Source organism: Rhinolophus ferrumequinum, chromosome 20, assembly GCF_004115265.2.
Source record: "Rhinolophus ferrumequinum isolate MPI-CBG mRhiFer1 chromosome 20, mRhiFer1_v1.p, whole genome shotgun sequence".
Lineage (NCBI taxonomy): Eukaryota > Metazoa > Chordata > Mammalia > Chiroptera > Rhinolophidae > Rhinolophus > Rhinolophus ferrumequinum.
Window position 1 is genome coordinate 9,899,567 of NC_046303.1, and position 11,720 is coordinate 9,911,286.

An 11,720-nucleotide genomic window follows, 5' to 3' on the forward strand; every position below is an offset into this window, starting at 1 on the left:
CCCTCCTCCTTCTGTCATATTTCATTAGCGTCCTGACACACCAGTCTGGCCAGCACACAATTTCTTTTCCAGCCTAATTTGTAGGCAAATCTCTCCTTTCCCTCAACAGGAAATACAATACCTTTCTGTGATGAGAGGGAATTTGTTCCATCTATGACCCAATTAGCGGCTGTGATTCCCTAGCCTGGTCCCCCTGTTGCTCACGGGAACATCCCCAAGAGGGACCGGCCTCTCTCTCCAAGATCCCTTTATTAATCCCCGTCATCGGAACACCCGGCTGGGAAAGCTGATGAGAATCAGGATGGCACCCGCCGTGTGGAGGAAGTCATGGTTGAGTTCTTCTCTACAAACCACATGCTTCCACATCACATCCCGCGTTTCCTTACCATCTGAAATTACATCAAGCTGGGATTTGGTTTGAATTAAAAGGGAGGGGTCTTTCTGGAGGGAAGGGGCTCCTGAACCGGTCCTGGAAGAGGTAGGGCCACGCGATGGGAGAGCCTCTGAAATTGGACTCCATGGCCAAGTTGCCTTTCCACGTGCTCAGTGCACGAACAGGGCCGCCCGGTCGTGCTTGGCGCTGCTTTCCCACATCCCCATTCCTCCCTCCAGGGCCTGAGGCCTTCCTTGTGAAAGGAGGTGAGCATGCCGAGAGCAACAGGTCACAGTTCCAGAGGGAGGACACTTTGATCTTCAGAGAGGGCAGGGCTGCCGAGGGCCTCCCAGGCAGCTGAGCCAGGAGAGAGGAAGGTGATGGGAGAGGGGTGTCCGGAGGGAAGGTAGGGCCCCTGGAATGGATTGCTACCAGGATAAATGTCACAGTCCTCTGGCAGCCTGCACGCCCCGTGGGCTGTCTCCCGCTGATGAGTCTGGCCTCACTGTGCTTTCCTACCTCTCTGTGGACCGGCTACGTCCCCCTGCTCTCCTGGCTTCTAACCCACAGCTCCTGCTGCACTCTTGCTCCTGCCTCCCGTGCTCTCTCTTCATCTAGGACCACAGTCACTTCCTCAGGAAAGCATTCCCGACTTTCCAAACGGATCAAGTCCCCGTGTTTAACAGGGGTGTGGTTCACCTCTGCATCACCCATCAGTCATCATTCTATAGTTGCTTGTGAGATTCTTCGATTAAAATCTTTTTCCGCCACTTGACTGCAGTAACCCCAGGAGGGTAGGGACAGGGACAGGATTTCTTTCTGGCTTCCTATTGTATCCCTACCAGTAAGCAGAGTGCCCTTAATATTTATAGGATGAATGACTGAATGAGTGCAGAAGTTGTGCAGCCCTAGGGCCAGGAAGTGTGAGTACTTCCTGGCCAGAGGAAAGGGTGTGTGTGGTGGGTAGGGAATGCCAGGATGGAGGCCAGAGAAAGTTTTGAGGGAATTTGGGTCCACCAAGGATGTGACTTTGAGTTTGATACTGAACGCTGTGGGGAGCCGCTGATAAAGGAGGGGAGTGGCTGCCTGAAAACCTGACACACGCAAGAGCTGAAAAGTGTGCTTACTAAGCTTTTGGGACCTTCGAGAACCAGTGAGCAGTTTGATTTCTAAATGACACACGGGTGGGAAACACTGTGCTTTAGTAAATCCTATTGGGTTTGCTCAACAAGCAGTAAATGCAATTTGCTGTGAACCATAATTATATATGAGTTCCATTTTTTACTCCAAAAACGTCCCCAGAAGAATCAATTAGGCTCTGATTTTAAAAAACAAAACAGCATTTGAACTCGCACTCTTTCCAGTTCTCTTATCTACCTTTCCCACCTTATTTATCTTTTGTTCTGTTTCAAGTGGAATTCAATTCTCCACCTATGTACAAATTAGATGGATTTACTTTTGTTAACACTGCTTGAAGCAGTTTTCACATAGATCTGTTTTGCTTTGCTTATGTCTCAACCACACCGTTCCTGTGGGTTTTAATCATAATTTGGCAAGGGATTTTCAGATGTAATTAAAAGCAGCTAATCACATCAAAAATTTAAATGGAAAGTTTTATAAACCTGTGACACATTACAAAAAAAAATGTAAATAGTATCAATGTGAGAACTGCACTAGGTTTCACAAAAGAGAATACGAACTGTATAAAAGATCTTGAAATATAAACTGTTGAGCAGAGAAGGCCCAAATCTGAAATTAGCCTTTTAAAGTCTTCTAAATATTTACACAGCAATAAAATACAGAGGAGTTTTAGAGAAACCCAGAGGTAACCACGGTAGCAAGTGTAATTGTTGAAGTTTAATTTGCTGATAATGTAAGAAAGATTGTTTATTTAAGGGAGATTCAGTTGAACACATGGCTTCACAGAAATGTAATTTTAGCATTAAATAAGGATATGTCACCATGATAGCTTGCCCTGTGAGGTTTAAGTACTTCGTTTCTGATAAAGTTTAATGACCATGTTTTAAAATATGTGAAAGGGAAAGAAGCAAACTAGTATTGTTTGAGCCCCTACTGTGTGGCAAGCATCATGCCGAAAGCTTTATGTATGTACTTTAGCTCAGCTCAGTCAGCAGAACTGACTGAGGTAAGTGTTTTTTACTCTCTTTACATATGCTTAGAGCCAAGGTTCAGAGAAAGTAGCACACTGCCTGAGGTCACACAGCAAGCAAGTGGCAGAGCCAGGAAAAATGAACAAAGGAAACAAAGATTAATTCTGGAATAATTTCCTAAATGAGAGCTTACAGAGGGAGTATTTTCACAAATGCCAACAAGGACTCATACATAGGATTTAAGAGTAATTATGTAGATGACATTCTTTGGCTTTGGAAACAAGCTCCCTAATTCACACAAAATGCACATTCTCCTTGTTTGTGTTTCTGCCTTTAATACACCAAGTCCTAAAAGTCAGCATTTATTTTGCTCCTTGTGCACAGATTCTGTTGAACAGATTGCACAAATGAGAACTCAGTAAGGACTTGGCTGAGAACAATCCTTCAGGTCAACCAGAGTTCACCAACTCTCCTTCCTTGGACCCCAGCCTCCCGCCCACTCCCCACTCTCACCCGCAGGCCCCAGTGGCAGAGTGGAGAGCCCCTCTCCTGCGTGCTCATCACACTCTGGGCACACCCCTGCCAACACATGTCACACTGCATTTCACTGTTTCCCCCCTGTTCTGAGGGCAAAGTAGTGTATTTCCTTTTCGTTTCACTTTCCAATTGTTTGTTGCTAGCGTATAGAAATATTGACCAAGATATCACCAAATACAACCCACCAAATGCAACAATTACTGATTCTTTGTATTTATCCTGTCTTCTGTAACTGCTAAATTCACTTATTCTAGTAGCTTTTTTAAAAAAAAAAAAATATCGTATCGCCTGTGGATGAAGTTTTATTTATTCCTTTCCGATTTCTGTGCCCTCCACTTCTGCATGCTTTTTCTTTGGCTTTTTTATTTTGTTTTGTTTTTCACCTTACAATGCTGGGTAGGACCTGCGCTATGATGTCAAAATAGAAATGTTAAGACATTCTCACCTGATTCCCAGTTTTAACAGAAAAGACATGTCTTTCACCATTATGTATAATACTGGCTGTAGGATTTTCATAGATTCCTTTCATCATGTTGAGAGGTTCCTTTCTATTCCCAGTTTGCTGAGATTTTTAAGCCAATAACAGGGATAAATTTTTATCAGATGCCACTGCTGCATCTATTGGGTGATCATATTGTTTTTCTCTGATATTCTGTTATCATGGTGAATTATCTCGATTAATGTTAAAATGTTAAACCAACCTTACATTTTGCATAATCCTACTTGCTTATGTTTATTCTCCTTTTTACATATTGCTGGATTGTATTTGGTGATCTCTTGGTCAAGATTTTGCATCTATATTCATGAGGGACATTGGTCTCTAGTATTTTTCTCTTTTTCTGTTCTTCTTTTTTTTTAATGTTTTTGTCCAGTTAAGCATATACTATATATACCTGATATATACATAGTATATACCTATATATCTTAAGCACATCAGAACCAACCTTCAAATATTATTGTATCACTGCATGTATAATGTAGAAATCTTACAACAGTATACTTCCAATTCTCCCTCTATTCCTGACACAATTGTATACTTTATTTCTACATATGTAATAAATACCAAAATGTTATTATTTTGCTGCAAACATCCAATTTTCTTTTAAATGAAAAAGAAGAGAAAAAAAGTTGATATATTTACTCATACTGATTCTCTTCATTCCTTTGTGTAGATCTGTTTCCATCTAGAATCATTTTCCTTCATCCTGAAGAACTTTTTAAATATTGTAATGCCTGTTTCCTCCAATGAACTACGAATTATCTAGGTTTGTTGGTCTGAAAATGTTTTTATCTTAACTTTGTTTTAGAGGGATATTTTCATTAGATATAAAATTCTCAGTTGACAGTTTTATTCTTTTAGCACATTAAAAATATTCCATTGTCTTCGTACTTGCATTGTTTCTAGTGAGAAGTCATCAGTTTTCTTATCTTTGTTTCCCTGCATGAGTCTTTTGCTAGCTGCTTTTAAGATTTTATCTTTATCACTGTTTTTTGGGGTCTTTTTTTAGCAAACTGAATACAATATTCCTTGGTATGATCTTTTTTATATTTCGCTTGGCACTCACTAAGCTTCTTCAATTTGTAGGCCCACAGTATTCATCAAATTTGGAAAATTTTCACCTATTATTTCTTCAAATATTTTCTCCCTTCCCACCCTCCAACCACTCAGGGACTCAAATTTTATACACACACACACACACACACACACACACACACACACACACACACATATATTTATATATCTTTGATATTTTCACACAGGTCATGGAGGCTCCATTTATTTTATTTTTCAGATTCTTTTCACTTTGAGGTTTGGTTTGGATAGTATCTATTGTTGTGTGTTCAAGTTGATTAATCTTTTCATTTGCAGTGCCTAATTTGCTGTTAAGCCTACCCACTGTATTTTCTATCTCATATATTGTATTTTTTTCTAGAAGTTCCTGTTGATTTTTTTTTTTTCATCTTCCCTTTCCTCATTTGATTTGCTAGGCTCCACTGGTGAGAGCTATAAAAGTAATACCAAATCATGGGAAGATGCTTCCTAAAATCAACTTAATAATTTCAATAGTTGTGTAGTGGAAATTGAAGAGCCACCTTAATGTTCAAATGGAGCCTAACTTCTGTATTGGTAGTGATACAGTTGGCAATATAAAAAACTTTTTATAAATACCCAGAGAATGAATAGACATAATGGATAGAAAAAAGGCTTTTGTGTCAGACAGACCTGAATTTATACCCTTAATTCTTCCACTTACCATGTTTCCCCGAAAATAAAACCTAGCCAGACAATCAGCTCTAATGCATCTTTTGAAGCAAAAATTAACATAAGACCCAGTCTTATTTTACTATAAGACCAGGTATAATATAACATAATGTAATTAATATAATATAATACCGGGTCATATTAATTTTTGCTCCAAAAGACACATTAGAGCTGATTGTCCAACTGGGTCTTATTTTCAGGGAAACAGGGTATGTAACCTTAGGCAAACTCCTTAACAGTTTTCTCATATGAATAATGGAAGTAACAACTTCTTAACGTGGCTGTTAAGAAAATTAAATGCTGTGTTATTAACAGGACTTAGTGCCTGCCACATAGTAGGAACTCAATAAAGGCTCATTCTATTATTTTATTATTTATAAACCTGTGAAAATAATGTCCATCTCATTTTCAGAAATAATTTTTATTTTTCTTGTTTTATATCTAAACCGTCTGTCTAGATTTTGAGCCCATACAGAATAGAACCCAAGTTACTATATTCTGTGTTCTTTCAGGGAATAAACACACTTTCAAAAATGACAAAAATGCAAAATCATCTTTTCCTCATAGAACAGTTGGGCACTTGTTACTCTGCATGGATTGCTTAGGAAACTATCTCTCAATTAACAGGCACCCCATGTGTTGGTGTCAATGAAGCCTAGCAAACACCTCTGCCAAGAGTGCTGGTTAAGGACTACAATTATGGCAGGATACATTTCTTAAACCAGGATAGTTTCTGTTTACAACAATTTTGAAATGGGACCTGTACCAGCCCAGAGGTGTCTTGAGCTGGGTACTCAATAAGCTACATCCCTCTATAACCAGGATGACCTCATATCCCATTTTGCCTAGAACTATTCCAGTTTATGGCTGTTGTCCCAGAATAATTATTAATAGTGGCCCCTTTCATTCCCAAAAGTGTTTGGCTAATCAATTACATGGTCACTGTATCTATAATTATTCTTTCCCAACTATATTCTGCAACTCATTTGGGAGATGCCATAAGTACTATTCTGCTGTTGTTACTCTTAAAGCTGATTAAAGGTTAAGACCTGTATTAACATCTGGAATGTGAAAAACACCACCTGGTGAAGCAAATTACTTTCATGCCATGCTCATGGTAAATTTAGGGAAAACAGACCACAACTTAATTAGAAAATTAAAGATGAGAAATAGATCTCAACAGTACAGCTAAACAGAATGTGTACAGGATGAAAAGCTACAGATGGGATTGTAAAATCAGAAAGTTAATATTTTTAAAACTTTCTACCCACTAGCAATCCTTGGCTTCTACTGTGGCTACTGTATGGTAATTCTCAAAAGTTGAGGGTGAAGGTGTGTGACTTGTAGTTGGTGGGTGGAGCAGAAATCAGTATCTAAACAGAGGATAGATATATGTAATTAGAAAAGGCACATTCAATATAGTATTATATCTAATTTGACATTTGAAGAACAAAAATACTGATTGTTTTCAAAAGTAAAGTTTAACCAACACCTCTATTGGCAAGGCTATCCAGAGATTTGCAAATTGGAGCACATTTCTCATGGGCTGAAATTTATCAGAAACTTGAGGGAGATGAGAGACATGAGAGTACTTGTTTTCAATTTTTTATGGTGAAATAAATACAATCAAAACAGTGACCTATTTATATGTTTTTTTTAATAGTAAGATGAAAAAAGATTTGCCCACTAATCAGCTCAAGAAATAAAACCGGCCTTCTATGCCCCTCCCCAGTGGTATGTTCTTCTTGCGCCACCTCTAAAAGGTGAACTCAATTCTAAAACTTTGTTAATCTCTGCCTTACAGTTTGTCACCTAGGTATTCATGCCAAAATAATATGTTGTTACTGTGTGTTGCCTGTCTGAACTTTTCATAAAGACTCATAATATACACATCCTATGATTTGTTTCTGTTGCTCAAAAAAGTATGTTTTTGAGATTCATCCATTGTTAATCCTTGTAGCTTTAACTTTTATTGTTGTATAGTAACTCATCGTAATACTATATTAAAATTGGTCAACTCTACTTTTGATGAATATTGGATAGTTTGGAGATTTGGGGGCTTATGAATAATGCTTCTGTGAGCATTCTTATAAATTTCTCCCAGGTATGAGTGCAAGTTTCCCTAGGGTACACATCCAGGAATATAATTCCTGCTTACACCTTTTGTTCACGTGCAACTTTGCTACAAAATACCAAATTCTTGGCCAAATTTGCTGAGCCTACTTATACTCCTGCTCCAGCAGATGCAAGTGTTTGTTGTTCCACATCTTTTCCAGTAACTGTTTCTTGTAGACCTTTTCATATTTTTCTAACCTGAAAGATGCAAAATCATATTGTGGTTTTAATTTACATTTCCTTGATTACTGAGATTATGCTTTTGAAGTTTCATTTTTAGCATATTGTTTACCTTCTGTGAGACATCCATCCATGTTTTTACTTGTATTTCTATTAAGATGGCTCTTTCTTATTGATTTGTAGGTGGATCCTTGTACATTCTGAATACTAATCCTTCACTAGGTACATGCATTGGAAATATTTTCTCCAACTTTGTGAGATGATTTTCACTTTCTTTATAATGTTTTTGATAATTATAAATTCTTAATTTTAAGAATTAACAATAGTTTCCTTTATGACTGAATTTTAAAATTAAGAAATTCTTCACTACATTGGGACATTCTATGTTTTATATATATATGTTTTATATTTTTTCTTTCACATTTAAATATTTAATCCAACTGAAATTGATTTTTCTGTATGTTGAAGTATGAGTAATACTTCAATAATTTCACTGTTTTTCCAATATGGTTTTACAATTGCTTCAAAAGCATTTATTGAGAAGTCTATTATTTACCTACTGTTACGCAATATTACCTCTGTCATATTTGCATTTCTCTTTCTGGGCACACTATTATGTTAAATTGATCTATTAATACAATCCTGCATTAATTCCATACTGCCTTAAAGATTTACCATTAGATCTGGCATTTGGTAGAGCAAGTTCTTCAGGAATGACTAGTTTGGGGTCTTTACTCTTCCATGTAAATTTTAGAATCAGATTGTCAAGGTTCATGAAAAGCCCTGTTGAGATTTTTTATTGGAACAGCATTAAAATCTATAATCTTTATTATTTTGAGTTTTCTTACTCAAGAACATGTTTTCTATCTCCACTAATTTAAGTTTTATTAATTTCTACATAAAAGGCTTACCTATCTTTTGTAAGATTTTCCCGTGGGTGCTTTATATTTTTATTACTATTTTATGTGCTATCTTTGTTAAAATTTCATTTTCTGTCTTCCAATAGTTATTGCAGAGACATAAAATTCACTTTTGTATATTGTTTTGGTGTCACACAAACTTCTTAACGCTTAGCAATTAAAATAGTTTATATGTAATTTATCTGTAATGTGGGTGGGGAGCTTTCTATATACACAATCATAATATCTGCAAATAATGACAATTTTGTACCTTCCTTTCTAATCTACATAACTTTCATATCTTTTTTTCTTTTTCTACTACTAACTGTAAGAAATTGAGTTAGAGTGGTATCTCTTGTGAGTCATGTTAGACTACCAGGTCCCAACCTCCCCTGCCTGCCCCCATAGAAACAGCATTTTAACAATTACTGTGTTTCCCCCTAAATAAGACCTAGCTGGACCATCAGCTCTAATGCGTCTTTTGGAGCAAAAATTAATATAAGACCTGGTATTATATTATATTATTATATGAGACCCAGTCTTATATTATATTAAAATAAGACAAGGTTTTATATTAATTTTTGCTCCAAAAGACGTATTAGAGCTGATGGTCCAGCTAGGTCTTATTTTCGGGGGAACACGGTACTAATGAATGAAAATAGCTTTAAGAGAGCTTTTAAAGCCACAACAACCCAGTGGAGCACAACTGCGGACAGCTGCATAGACAATTATAGGAAACATTTTACCTACACAGTCTTGTGCCAAGAGGGAGACCCTGGACCACGATTTTCCCTAATGGGAGAAAAAAAGATCAGGAAAATCCCTGCAGCTTTTGCCACCGAGGCCCCAGAAGCCCTCGCCACCACCACAGAAATCCACAGCCTTTGCCACCTAGGAACCCTGTAGTCTTTTCATGGCTTGATAGCTCATTTCTTTCAGCACTAGAAAGATGCTTTTATCTCGATGTACCACAGGACACATATTTACCATTCAACTGCTGAGGGACATCTTGGTTGCTTCCATGTTTTGGTGATTATGAATAAAGCTGCTATAAACATTTATAGGCAGGTTTTTATGTGGACATCCAAGGAGCAAGATCGCTGAATTGTATGGTAAGAGTATGCTTAGCTTTGGGAGAAACTGCCAAATTATCTCCCAAGTGGCTGCACCATGTTGCAATCCCAGCTGCTCCATATCCTCACCAGCATTTGATGTTGTTAGTGTTGTAGATTTGGGCCATTCAAATAGGAGTGTCACGGTTTCTTGGTGCTTTAATTGGCAATTCCCTAATGACATATTGCTGAACATATATTCACATGATTTTTTGCCATTTATGTATCCTCTTTAGTCAAGTGTCTGTGCAGGTTTTTTGCCCATTTTTTAAATTGTTGGTTTTTTTCCTTATTGTTGAGTTTTAAGAGTTCTTCGTATGCTTTGGGTAACAGTTCTTTACCTATAAAGACAGGTCAGTGGCTTGTCTTCTCATTCTCTCAACAGTGTATTTCACAGAGCAATTTTTAATTTTAATAAAGTCCAGCTTGTCAATTATTTCTTTCATGGATCATAACTCTAGTGTTTTATCTAAAAAGCAATCGCCATACCCAAGGTTACCTAGATTTCCTATGTTATCTTTTAGGAGTTTTATAGTTCTGTGTTTTACATTTATACCTATGAACCATTTTGAGTTAATCTTTGTGAGGTTTAAGGTTCGTGTCTAGATTTATTTATTTTTTGTATGTGTAGGTCCAGTGGCTCCAACACCACAGGCTGTACAAAGATAAGGGAGAGCTGACACGAGCCAATGCCACTGCAGGGATCAATTATATACACGCAAATACTGGGAGGGGCTCAAATGAAGAACAAAGGCAACCAGACATCAGAGGAGGTGATGAAATTGGAAGCCAGCCTGAGGAAAAGTACATCACTGTTACTGGGATGGAAAGGGAGGACGAGATCCAGATGGCATTGGTTTCAGAAGTAGAGAATGTAAAGTGTGTGTGTGTGTGTGTGTGTGTGTGTGTGTACGTTTTATGGTTTGTTATGGACACTTTGGGAAAAGTTCAAAATAAATCCCAACTCTTGTCCCCTGTCCATCCCATGTGTGAAAGTCTGGGGAAAGGTCAATGTTTTCTTTAAGAATTACTTGTTAATTGTTTTGTATCATTTTTGTGAGCTGCTGAGTGTGAATGAGGAGGATTACACACCATCTTTTTCCCCAGGAGTGAATAACTACTTAATTTTATCCAAAAAGACAGTAAAATGAAAGCTTGTTTCCTACCTTATGACGAATGACCTAGAGAGATTTCTTAATTTTCATCTTCAAATAAATAAGACAACAGCTCACCTAAATGCAGGAAGATAATATTAAAGGATTCGATGACTATTACAGACTTAAACTTCACTAAATGGCAAGTGATTGGAGTCAGGGCTTCATTAGTACTCTGTCCTAAGTGAGAAGATAAAGTTTCTAGATTTTTTTGTTTATATAAAATGATTCGGTTCCAACTGTTCGCCATGTTCAGATGATCTTAATGCTCCTATGGGACACCTGGCACCTAGTAATGAGCGTTTGCAGGTGACACTGCGAGCTTCTCTCTGAAACTGGTAGCAGATGAAACAAACATTGATTACTGTGGCCACTTAAACAAAATTTACTTGAATTAATAGCACCTTAAACCTCTTCAGTCTCACCAATCGGATGATCTTGGAGCCCATGAAGGAGCTGCGGCCCTCTTAAATTTGATAGCCTGCTTTGTGCTTTTTTTATCTCAGAGAGATCCTTCTGCCAGTTGGGATGGAGGACTGATTCAGTCCCTTTGGGGTCTCCTCTTGGAGTGGCTGCTAAGAGGTAAGGGTCAGTTTAAGCGTCCCTGAATGTATACGGTGGAGCATCTCTGCTCTGATGCTCTGCTAGTCCATAAAGGCCTACGAACGTCACTAAGGGAAAAATTAATCACCAAAAGGAAAAGGGAAATTGTACATAGAGTTGAGCCCACAGCTCGACCATGGCTCACACTGGCATTCTGAAAGAGACCTAGAATGCACTAAAGGAACTTTTAATACTTTCTTGCAAAATCTGTCCTCCCCACCCCAACACACATACTCTTGTCTCCTACATTTGCTGGAGTTATTTTTTATGGAACAAAATAAAAAACAAATGAACTCATTCAAATATAGTTTCTGTTCTGACTTTCTCATGATGTAATAATGGAGGTGGATTTACTGTGACATTCATGAAGCTT

At 37.8% G+C, this 11,720-nt stretch overlaps 1 pseudogene; it reads left to right on the forward strand.

The window, feature by feature from the left end:
- Positions 1–734, forward strand: part of LOC117012088 (40S ribosomal protein S15-like) — a 28,207-nt pseudogene extending 27,473 nt beyond the window's left edge.
- Positions 735–11,720: the final 10,986 nt, after the last annotated feature.